Raw genomic sequence first — 12,796 nt, 5'->3', positions numbered from 1 at the left:
TTGACTCTGTAGGTATTTCTAGTACGGTAAGACAGAATGCAGATCACGTTCGTGCCATCGCCCACCTGGAGAAAACATCGGAGCTGATTGATGGCCGCTGGTATGTGGGTTTACCCTGGAAGGACCCAAATTGTAAGTTGATTGATTCTTACACTAATGCCTATAAAAGATTTTTAGGTATTGAAAGGAAAATGTCACGTTGTGAAGGTTTCGCTCAGCGATATAAAGAGCGTATTGAGCATTTGTTGGTCAATGACTTTGCTCAGGAGTTAACGGATGTCCAGGACTCTTCGAAAGCCTGGTATTTACCACATTTTGGAGTTGACAACCCCAACAAGAAAAAGTTGAGGTTGGTGTTCGACGCAGCTAGTAAGGCAAACGGTTTGTGTTTGAACGATTATTTACTAACTGGTCCTGACTTGTTATCTTCTCTATTTGGAATTATGCTGCGCTTTAGGGAGAACAATATTGCAGTAACAGGAGATATAAAGGACATGTTTTTAAGAATAAAAGTTCACCCCGAAGATCAGCACGCCTTACGTTTCTTGTGGAGAAACAGCCCTGCGGAACCTATAAAAACATATGTGATGACATCTCTTGTATTTGGTGCTAACTGCTCACCTTTTATTGCACAATTTATTAAGAATAAAAACGCCGAGCGCTATAGTTCATAGCTGCCCGACGCCGTAGACGCGGTATGTAACTCACATTATATGGACGACTATATTGCTAGTTTTGATGATGAGTCGTCTGCAATCGAGATGGTTAACAATATTATAAAAATTCACAAAGAAGGTGGTTTTGAAATTCGTAATTTTACATGTAATAACTTGAATGTTTTAGGAAATTTGCCAAACGAAACTGTAAATCAAACTGCTGTTCATTGTAACTTGGACCAAGAGCAGTACAATGGCGAACGCACTCTTGGTTTAATATGGTTTCCTAAGGAAGACAAGTTAGGATTCGATCTGACCCTGAAACGAATCCCGGAAACTGTTATTCAGGGGAAAGAGAGGCCTACAAAACGTCTTATGTTACAGGTTATAATGTCAATATTTGATATTTTTGGATTTTTATCGCCTTTCACAATTCAAGGTCGTATAATTTTACAGGATACCTGGCGCTTAAATATTGGTTGGGACGATTGTATTCCAGATACTGTTTATAACGCATGGTGCAAATGGCTTGACTTACTTAAGGTAATAAAAAACATACGCATTCCTAGGTGCTATCTGCGAGCTACGGGTGCGAGGGAGACAAACGATCAAACTGCAGTCCCTCCTCTTCACCGCTCAACGCCTACGGACGGAACTAATTATGATGCGTCTACGCATAGTGCTACGACGAGCTACGAAACTTCTGTTGCCGTAGCACCTGCTACGAGGTCTAAAAATAGATATCAACAGTTGGAACTACACGTATTTGGTGACGCGTCTTCCAAGGGAATGTGTGCCGTAGCGTATTGGCGTTGGGACGATAATGGCGTAATACATGTTGCATTTGTAGCTAGTAGCAGGCCTGGCTCACTCCGCGCGGTACATCCGATAATAACCTACAGCGAAGCGCCCCGCCGACGGGTATTATATCAGTCGAGTGTCACGCGCGCGCTCGTCAGGACGCTGGCGTGCGTTGTAGTATGATTATAATTCTATGATCGAAGTATTATTTAAAAATGGACATAAAGAGAAAGAAATATTGTGCGGCGTTCGGGTGTTCAAATTCGAAAAGTAATCTACCGGATTTTTTTTTTCGCTTCCCAAAGATGCTGAAAGGTATGTTGGCCATGTAGGTAATCAATAATTCTTAGGATAGTATAGGAATCTAACCTACTATGAAGGTTTTCCATAATGAATGCACACTTACCTACATACGTAACTCATTACAAATAAGTAGAGATGAAACGGATATCCGGCAACTATCCGGTAGGCCGGATACCGGATAGTAACTCACTATCCGGCCGGATACCGGATATTAAAAAACTACGACAATTTTCTATTAATAAAATGAAATACATTAATCTTTGAGGTAAATATAAATAAAATGGCTTATAATAATGACGGCTTTTATTTAAAGTCCAAAAAGTTACAAAAAAGCCATTCTTCAAAAAGTCTTTCAAAAAACTAATTTCTTTTTCTGGGCTAGGATTCACTCTAATGACGAATACATAAATACAGGGTGGCCCAGAAGAAAATTCACTTTTGAAAATTGAAGGAAACGAAAACTGTACATTTTTATAGAACTTTAACTATTGCAATTTGAAGGAAATTTAATGCAATTTATTTTTAAATTTACCTTTATTAAATTACATCGCCCAGGAGATTTCCTTGACGCTTACAACATTCGATCATCATACATCAAAATCTTGAAATGCGTTCGTTAGAATTACCTCGAAACCTATTTTCAATTTTTTGCCGAATGCTCAGCTTCAGTTACTGCATGTTTGTTGGATTATAAAAGTTGTATACTTTATTCTTAATGTAACAACACAAAAAAGAATTTTCTGGAGTGAGATCAGGGCTTCCTGGTGGCCAGGAGATGTCACCTCTGCCTGAAATTATTTTTTTGTGGGAACATGTCTCTTACCATCTAAATGCTCTCATTTGAAATGTGACACGTAGCCCCATCTTGGTGAAACCAAGTGCTCCGGTCATAGCCTTGCGAATCTTGCAGCTTTAAAAACCAAAAAGCTTTTCAGCCTACCAGTATAGCATTCTCAAAAATTAATCATCCTTTCAATGCAACAAACCAATTAAGCAGGGATGAAATTTCACTGCCTCTAAGAAGCGCTAGTCTCATTCCAGCAGACTTCTTTTTGCGGGGTTACCTTATGAGCAGAGTATACTCTAATAATCCAAAAACTCTTCAGCATTCATCCATCCTGAATCCATTTCGAGGTAACTCCTAACGAAAGTTTTCCAAAATTTTGATGTATGTTGACCGAATGTTGTAAACGTCAAGGGAATCACATGTACGATAAAATTTATAAAAGGAAGTAAATTTTAAAATAAATTGCACTAAATTTTCTTTAAATTGCAATAGTTAAAGTTCTACAAAAATGTACAGTTTTCGTTTCATTGAATTTTCAAAAGTGAATTTTCTTCTGGGCCCTGTAGTAAATAATATCTGTTAATGTCGAAATATTGCCAAATAAAAAAGGCGATCTTTTTTTCACTGATGGTTTGATGACATGATGCATGCAGTTCAGTCAGATTACGCAGCAAGTAAACTAATTTAATTTTCGCTATTCAATCACACACTCACGATAGCAACCGAAATCGCTCGAATTGATCTGCCCCCTAGACAAGTGGCAAAATCTGACATTCTATTCGGACAGATTCGATTTTCGAAAAGTGTGACTAGTCTAGTCTACTAATATACCCACTAATCGCGTTCGAAGCACCTGTGCGGCGCTAAACTCGTCACGACATGAAACGAGACAATGGGCCAACTATCCGGCCGCCGGATATCCGGCTATCCGGCCTAGCAGCTGGCCGGATATCCGGTATCCGGTATCCGGCCAAACAACTATCCGTTTCATCTCTACAAATAAGTACATTAATTATTTTTTCACTAGACAGCAACCCTAACAGCGTAAGAAGAGTTCAGAGGCACGCGATAGAAAGAGACAAAACTTGTAGGTGAATAAAATTGTAGGTACGTAGTGCTGTGCGAGCTGAATTCCACTGTATCGCGTCGTAGCAAGACTCGCATTTATTTAAATCGTCTTGCGGAGTAATCCTTCTGTACCTGTACTATTACTTATTCTGTGCTAGTAGGTGCCGTGTCATGCCTGTGAAACCGCTGACAATACCGCGCGCAGAGCTACAAGCGGCGTTGCTAGCAGCCAGACTCGCGAATACTATAGTCCAAGAACATAAATTAAAACCTGTTCGTCAATTTTTCTGGTGCGATTCCACTACAGTTTTGCACTGGATCAGAAATGATACTCGCTCGTATAAAGTCTTCGAGGCAAATCGTTTAGGGGAAATTGACGAACTTACAAAACAGGACGAGTGGAGATACATCCCGTCGAATTTAAATGTAGCAGACTTGGCTACGCGAGATGAATTTGACCTGCATTTGTTTCAGGACGAATGGTTGAATGGTCCAGTATTTTTACTCAGTGGCAGCGAGTCATGGCCGAGGGACGTGGTAGGTAAACCCGATGCGGACGAGGTGAACTCTGCTATTTGTATGGCTGTGAGTGTGACTCAAGTCATTCCACGTATGGAGTTACCAGTTCCAGATCCTAAGCGTTTTTCTTCTTGGCTTCGGTTACTGAGAGCCACAGCTACGGTGCTAAAGTTTATTGATGCATGCAAAAGACTTACCAAGGAAATAGACTGCTGCGCTATGGACCGGGCGGAACACCTTCTACTGCGCTACGCACAGAATGAATCCTTTGGTGCGGAACTTGATGCAATAAACGAAGGTAAAAGTATACCACGGAATAGTAAATGGGTGAATATCCCAAACACGTTTTTTACGCGGCGGAGCTGAGAATCGATGGGAGAAATGTAACTAGAGCGATGATTTTTTTTCTGTATATAGTTTATACAGCGTTTTACACGATAGCAAAGTCTTCAGGACAATAGGTAGTTATTTAATGTACTAAAAAAATTTTCAAAGACCCAAAATCTAATAGCGGTGGCGCGTCCTAACTCTATTTCTACTCATAAATTGTGTTATTCCTTCTTTCTCGGGGATTCTAGTAATTTAAAAATAGTATAGCCATAAAATACATTAAATAAGACTTCCAAATGATATGAAAGAAATGTGATATTTCATATTTTAAGTGTTTTAAATAGCCTTTCAAAACTGTCCCACGAAAAAAAGCAATTACGGTGGCTCAATTTCGACACTCTCTTACTTCTCCAAGGAATCTTTGAGAGACGTAGAGTTCTTCTTCCCTGCATCACTCAACTGTGTCCTCCTGATCGGGCTATAAAGACTTGCGACTTGTGGTATTGTTTTTCCAGCAGAACCGTAAATATTAGTATCAGCGGCACAGGAATACAAAATTTTTCAATTTCGCTGGCAAGTGTATGAGTGAAAGCTACTTACTTAGATGCTAAACGATTCTTTAACATGATTAAAGTTTGGTGTTTTGTTGTATCTGCATACAGAAATTATTGATCAGAATTATAGTTTTCTTTATAATTTGAATTTTGTAACAGTTTTTCAATTCCGGTGGCGCAATTTCGGTGGCTCCGGTGGCGAATCTATTGCCGGAATTGGTCTTATTGGCTCTGGAGCATTGTACCTAGGTCTACTAAGGTCTCAGTCATAACTACAATATCGTCAGTGAATCGAAGTTGTGTGATGTACTCGCCGTATCTTGATACTGAGCTCGGTCTAGCTCAGAAGCTTGAAAACCTCTAAGTGGGAGGTAGTGAAGACTTTAAGAGATTATGGTGTCTCCAACTCCGAACCCTCGCAGCAATCAGATAAGTTTCGAGTTCTGATCTTGGGGGAGGGCTGATATGATGAAGTTTTCATACAAATACTTCAGAAGTTGCATGTATCGACAGTCAATTTGACGCCATTAAAGAGACTGTAGCACAGCCCAGGTCTTGACCGAATCGAAGAAGGTACAAAAAGGCCAATAATAATGACTGATTATAGTCCTCAGTCTTCTGCATAATTTGACGCAGCATTAAATATGTACGTAGTATTACAAACGTCTTTTCGAAAATGAGGTTGTCTGGGAGACTGGATGTTTCAGGAAAAAGCTGCCTCACCTGACTCTGGACCATCGCCAACGTCCATTCCATTCCAGTCTCTAGCACCACCACCATGTCTTATTTTTTGGTTTATCGACCAATAAACATGGTGGTATTTAAGAGAACTTTAGTACTAGCATTCCATCTGATTTCATAAGCTCAGTTGTGATTTCATTATCTCCTGGTACATACCTTGTTGTTTTTAATAGGGCATTCTAATCTCACTCAAGCTAAAGTCTAGGATATCTTCGCTAAAGTGTCGGAATAATCTCGATCTTCAGCCTAATTACTAGTAGTGCTTCTTAATCTCTCCTAGCAGCTTAGGCATTTACCAAAATGGTTCTGCTATCCTCGTTATTCATGTTGGTATATTCAATTTGGTCCTCGCAAATACATACTTTCGATTTATTACAAAAAAATCGTCTCTATAATACACTTTGTATCAGCGTGAGGACTTATTTATACATCGATACTAAGCAGAATCTTAAAAACAGATGAGAATAGTCCTGAAACAGCTAAAATTTCCCTAGTCTCGTAGGTTGCAATCTATTCTGCCACTCGAGATGAAAATTCGTGGGGCTTTGGAGCTGGATTGGCACTAGTCGTGGCTTAGGCTTCATCAGTCGACAGCTTTTGAGCATCTTTTATTCGGCATTCTTCTATTTCGGTGATGACTTCTTGTTCTTCCTCGGTCCCTCACTGATGAGGATCGCAACCGCAGATAGTGTTCCTTCATAGACTGCGGTCATAAGCTGTGTGGTGATCGGAGAATGCAAATGTGATTAAATTGCCTGTTCGTCTAAAAATGATTACTACATTTTGATTTTTGCAGTACTATTAGGGTGCAGCTCAGTACGCTTTTACAGTTCTGGCATCTTTTGCTAGGCCTTCTCTCTCTATGAGGCTGGCTGGATTTAGTCCTCCGTTTCTTAATTGTACTACTTTCATCTAGCTCATTGTCGCTAGGTTTGCATAGTTTTCCGTTAAATTACCCTGTCACAAATATGTAATGTGTTAGTTCAGTAGCTGGTATAGATCTAGAAATATCTTCATACTTAATCTCCAGTTCGCATGGTCTTTAGCGAATAATTAGTTGCGTAATTCTGAGTATAGGATAGGTATGATACCATCATGAAAACTTGGCTAGCCTGGACCAATATTTTTACTTATGGAAGATAAACCTAACACCAACCTGGGGCAGTTGGTCGCCCTCCTGGGACTAGAGTTGGTTTCTGGGTTTGAGGGTCATGTATGATGTCTTTGTGATGACTCTAGAATAACGGGGCTGTTGCAGGCTAGAGCCAGAAAGTTTTGGATTTGTTCTCTATGGAGGGATTTTGCCGTTATCACCATGCTTAGCAGGCTGGTTGGTAGTTCCAGTATGGTAGTATTGTCACGTTTTAAATTAATTTTTAGAATTAATAAAACGAGCAAAATAAGTTTACAAAATTTATTAATCTAAGTTTAAAAATATTTGATTTTAAGGTACAGGTGGGTAGGTTGTAAAAAGATCGGTTCCACGTAACACTTGTGCCAGACTCCCCTGTGCGGCCTCCTGCGGTCCCCGTGGGACGCCGTGATGTCCACTTCTCTGTCCCCTCCGGAACGGTCCACAATAAGTCCTAGCTCAAACTGAGCCCGGCCGTAATTCCTGCATAAACATTGTTTTATATTAGCCTTCGTGTGGGGTAAGAGATTGTACTGCCACGAATCTTGATTAGGTGATTTCAAACAGGCGGAAGAATATAAGCCAAGCTAGGGAAGACGGCCAGCAAGTACTAGAAGAGGTCTAGGCATTTAATTTACTGGGATGTAGTGGCAGTTGTAGATAGCAGAAACGGTTACAGTTAACTGATGGCTAATAAGAAAATAATTAAGTAATTTCGCTTCAAGGAACATAATTTATACCAACCAATTTACCTACACAATTCGCTAAAATATTAATAAGCGTAAATCTATGCTATAAGGGCGATTACAACAACACTTAACTTCTACTATAAAAAGCATTAATTACTATTTAGGAACATACCCTATCTTAACAAATAATAAGAGATGCACAACTTACCCAGTTACGGGATGAAATGTAGGCTAGACACTTAAGTTTGATTAACTGTGAGGTTTTATTAAAGTTTTATTAAACTCGCACTATGAAAAAACGCCAACGAGATCGATTTATTAAGACGCGCGCCGCATCAAGCGGTACGCGGGTGCTCAAGTTCAAGTTTCAAGCGAGGCTGGCGAGTGTGGCAGTCTGTCTCTGGCCGAGACGCTGCGCCTGCGGCGCGCACTCCCCGCGCCCTTCGCCCCGAGCGTATTTACGTTCAAAAACTTATGATCCATTGAATCGTAATATAAAAAAAATAACATTTTCAAATGTTACAGTATAATACCCGGAAAGATGCTGCAGCCCACCCTCCAGTATTTTGATTCCTTAGTCGGCTATTACGACTCACGTGGGAAGATTTGATGCTTTTTTAGGGTCACAACACAGGCCTGAATATTGTTTTTAATTATAAACATCTTTACTGGATAATAATACTTAATTGATTACAAATAAATAAGTAATTTGAGACAATCTTCCGTAACATTCCGAAGTCCGCTGTATAAATAAATTTCGGTGGATTGGTTCTTAATTCCGGTGGCTCAAATACAATTTCGGTGGCTCTTGATAATTTCAAATTGACATATCTCGAGAAGTATTAATAATATTTTGATCTCTACCATATCATTGAATAATACAAGTTATTTACTATTATTTCTGCCACAAAAAAGTTTTGGAAAGTGGAAATTAAAATTCGCCACCGGAATTAGGCAAAAAACGAGTTTGTTGATATTTACCCAAATTACTTACCTTGACTCCAGTGTTGGATGAAACAGGCCTACTTCGCGTTGGAGGCCGTATTGATGCTGCATTAGATGTAGCCCTGGAAGTAAAAAAGCCTATTATCCTAGACGGGCGTAATCCAATTGCTCAGCTCATCGCACGACACTACCATGTTAAGGCCGCGCATGGGAGTCAAGAGACAGTTGTTAACGAACTGAAACAGAGATACTGGTTGATACGATTGAGACCCACTGTAAAAGCGATCGTGTCTAAATGTATGTTTTGTCGCATAAAGAAATGTAAGACTCAGATTCCACGTATGGGAGATTTGCCACAAGCGCGATTAGCTCATCACCAACGTCCATTCTCGCACTGTGGTCTAGATCTGTTTGGCCCTCTTGAGGTGGCTGTAGGACGACGCAGAGAAAAAAGGTATTGTGTCTTGTTCACATGTCTTACAGTACGAGCAGTGCACTTGGAGGTGGTTGCTTCACTAACTGCTGATTCCCTCATCATGGCTCTTCGAAGGATGGCAGCGCGACGCGGATGGCCATGTCATTTGTACTCTGACAATGGGACCAACCTGCGGGGCGCTGAAAAAGAGCTACAGCGATGCATGAGTGCCCTAGATGTAGATGTTCTTCGGCAGGAAGGCGTAAACAACCACATGAGTTGGCATTTCATTCCACCAGCCAGTCCCCATTGGGGTGGGGCGTGGGAACGATTAATTAGGACAGTTAAAACGTCGCTGAAGGTGGTCCTGAAGGAAAGAGCACCCAGAGAGGAGACTTTAATTACACTTTTAGCTGAAGTTGAAAACATGATTAACAGTCGACCGTTGTCTCATGTATCAGTAGATCCGTCTACAGTCGAAACATTAACTCCTAATCATTTTCTTCTAGGAAACTCCTCCAATTTACCTACTATTGGTGAGTTTGATGACTCAGACTTATATCTAAGGAAGCTTTGGCGTAAAGCTCAACGGATGGCGGACATGTTTTGGAACAGGTGGGTAAAAGAGGTATTACCAGACATGTTGCCGCGTAGGAAATGGAACGAGGAACGAGCGCCGCTGCAAGTTGGCGATTTGGTGCTTGTGGTTGACCCAAGTTCACCCCGTAACACCTGACCGAAAGGCATTATCCATCAAATATACCCTGGTAAGGACGGGCGCACACGGATGGTTGATGTTAAGACCAAAACAGGAATCTTGCGACGGTCTGCAGCACGCGTCGCACCTATTTCCGTCGTAAATTGAGTGCTGCGATGCAGCACTAGGGTGGGGAGTGTTAGCGACGCGTTCATAATATTATTTTTAAGTGTTAATTTGTATTGTTTCTCAGTGTATTCATTGCTTAAATCCATATCACGCAAATGTATGTAAAACTGCGGTAGTTATAAGTTTGTTTTTATTAAATACTAGCTTTCCGCCCGCGGCTTCGCCCGCGTGGAATTTTGTCTGTCACAGAAAAACTTTATCGCGCGCGTCCCTGTTTCAAAAACCGGGATAAAAACTATCCTATGTTCTTTCCCGGGACTCAAACTATCTCTATGCCAAATTTCATCAAAATCGGTTGCGAGGTTTAAGCGGGAAAGCGTAACAGACAGACAGACAGACAGAGTTACTTTCGCATTTATAATATTATTTATAATATTAGTTGGGATTGGAGGGTATTTTGTGGCCCTATTTCTGCCTGTCATAAGCGACAGTTGAGAATGAACCGTCAGTTCAAACCGATCCACGAGCGGCACCGCACGCCGCCACAGTTGTAATACTTGGAATAAACGCGATTTCATACAAACGTTCGTTTTTCTCCGATTCGCACCTACGATCGCCAACAGGTATTAAGGGAAAATAATTCGCAACGAAAAATGATAGGGGGAATCCTTATTTCGCAGCTTGACGCGATCGCGAGCTGCGAATGACCGTACAGCAAATTATTTAAAGCGGCTTAAAACGCCGTGTCACCGTGTGTTGTCTATGGTATACAGACTAATATCGATTACAGACATCACCAGGGTGCCGGCACAGAGAACACAAATACTTGACGTTTTCCTGAGAGCATCCAATTAATGTGCGAGGGTTTGTCGTCGACGAATACTTTTTATACACGGTTGGGTTTTAATCACCAGACAATCTTCGCTTAAACCGGGAAACGTCTATTTTTGCACGCTATTAATTGTGTTCTCAATGGGAAATGGTTACATTTGCATTTGAAACTTAATCTAGATTTGTGTATAAATCTAATCCCGCTGGAAATCAACAGAGTAGACGTTCAGTTTAGTTGTGGATGTTGCTAGGCTGGAATGATGTTGAAGTACACCTAGGCAAAGTTATGTTGTTTTTACTTTAGTTTTCTGTAGAATTAATATTCAGAGTTAAAACAAATGAAGTTTATTTCTTATACACAAGAATTTTACTGTAGTTATGAGGGCAGTACCTAGATTATTAAAAAAAGTTAATATTCGTTGAAACTGGTATGATTAATATCATGATAAAAAACCCGTTTGATTTCGAATCATGAAAGGGATACGAAGTAACTTAACGGGATCCCTTCGATTACCTCTACATAAGTTTAATTAACATACATGTATAGGCTTCACCATGTACTTACGCGCCTCCACGTTGTATAAACAATACAGTTAGGCACCGAAGTTAACTAATTAAACTTTAATCCGTAGTGACTTTGCTCGCCTCTTGCGGCGCACACGATCTTAGTTGTAATATTCCCTTAAATGTAGGTGCTGAATATAATGTTAATTCACAGTAATTACGCGTATTGTGACAAGGTGTTAATGCTGTCAGCGGACTGTCCGCCGTGATGAGGGTCAGCTGGGGCTATTTGTTCAAAGTTTCTGGGACACTAATCTAACTAGTTCCCGTTTAACTAACCTTCTACGTTTTCTGATTTGTACGGGCCGGGGTGCAGTGCTGCCAATAATCTTTAAATTGATAGGTCTGTCGATCATCGATAACAAATAAATCATTGAAAAGTGTATAAACAATTGCCAGTAAATTACACTGCAGGCTTTTGTTTGTCAACAAATATTTCGAAATTGTATGAGTATTCAGTTATTTGCTGCAAAATTTGATTTAGGTTCTGATGAGTTAAGTTTAACTTTAAAAGTCTATACATAGTTAGTTCTATTCGTCTAGTTCTTCAAAACTATCTGATGAAATTGAAAGGCTTGTTAAAATATTATTATTCTATAAATCGATGAATAAAAATTGTGAAGTTATTATCAATCTAGATTTGATGCCGTCAGACATTGTAGATTTTTCAGTCGCACTATTGATTGGCAGTAATAATCGGTAGCGTCCCACATTACGGGAAGCACTGGCCGAGACGCTATCTGAGATGTATCTCGGTATTTGAAATCAATTCCGGCCATCGGGCTTCCAATCAATCGATCCGGAACAACTTGTGTGCTCCTTATTGATTTCTAAGCAACTTTGAATTTTAGACCACCGCTAGAAAGTTTTATTCGGGCTCGGGCACCCGATTTTGTAGAACAGTTTGAGTGTACTTGTGTACGTATTTTAGTATTTAACGATTTTTAAGTAAGGTAGGTTACCGTAATAAAAAGACTGTTAGTTATTATGCAAAAAAAAATAAGATTTTACTATACAAAATTAAACTATGAATAAAATTGTTGAAAACATTCTTGAGTTAATCTCTCTACCCAATATTCATAGAAAAGCCGTTTAATCAAATTGAATCTTCCAGACTCGTCTTTATACGAGTATACAGGTATACTAAATACTTAGCATAGGTATCAGACTCACACAAGAATGAACATCAAACGTATCTTATACATTCACTATGTAAAACTCTGTTCGATTTTTGTGTGAGTAAAATAAAGATTTTATAATTTACTGTCAAAAATAATTCTTATTGAAAGTAGTCTTTTCAGCGGGACTTAATACAGGTATGATAAAGATAATAAGAGTACATAAAAGGAACAAATATTTAGCGATAAGTTATACTCGTACATAGAAGCAGAATGACATCAAACGGCAGGGCGCCCCGTATCGAAGGGCCAGACAATTGTATATTTCATTTTCGTTTGAAGGAGGTAGTCCTCAAAGTTTCCCTGTCCTGATTCATGAGTGACACGTCGTTAAACTCTGCTCGATAGAAAAGTATTTTTGTTCTTATTCGAAGTGAATTTTCCAATAAATGCCTGAAGTGTTTGTGTTAGGGATTCAAACAACTGAATAAAGCGAAATTTGACAAACCAGTAGAAA

General features: G+C 39.8%; 2 long non-coding RNA genes across 2 annotated transcripts in view; one reads left to right on the top strand and one right to left on the bottom strand.

The window, feature by feature from the left end:
- Nucleotides 1–12,796, top strand: part of LOC135072546 (uncharacterized) — a 65,259-nt gene that overhangs the window by 31,180 nt on the left and 21,283 nt on the right. The gene's annotated exons all lie outside the window — the stretch shown is intronic.
- On the bottom strand, nt 7,160–8,047 carry LOC135072926 (uncharacterized). The gene is made up of 2 exons (XR_010257522.1): nt 7,789–8,047; nt 7,160–7,374 (listed from the first exon to the last, which is right to left on the bottom strand). It is a non-coding gene; the product is annotated as an uncharacterized LOC135072926 (long non-coding RNA).

This window comes from Ostrinia nubilalis, chromosome 6 (assembly GCF_963855985.1).
Source record: "Ostrinia nubilalis chromosome 6, ilOstNubi1.1, whole genome shotgun sequence".
Taxonomy (NCBI): domain Eukaryota; kingdom Metazoa; phylum Arthropoda; class Insecta; order Lepidoptera; family Crambidae; genus Ostrinia; species Ostrinia nubilalis.
Note: the sequence above shows the minus strand (reverse complement) of the source record. Positions and strands in the feature narration are given on the sequence as shown.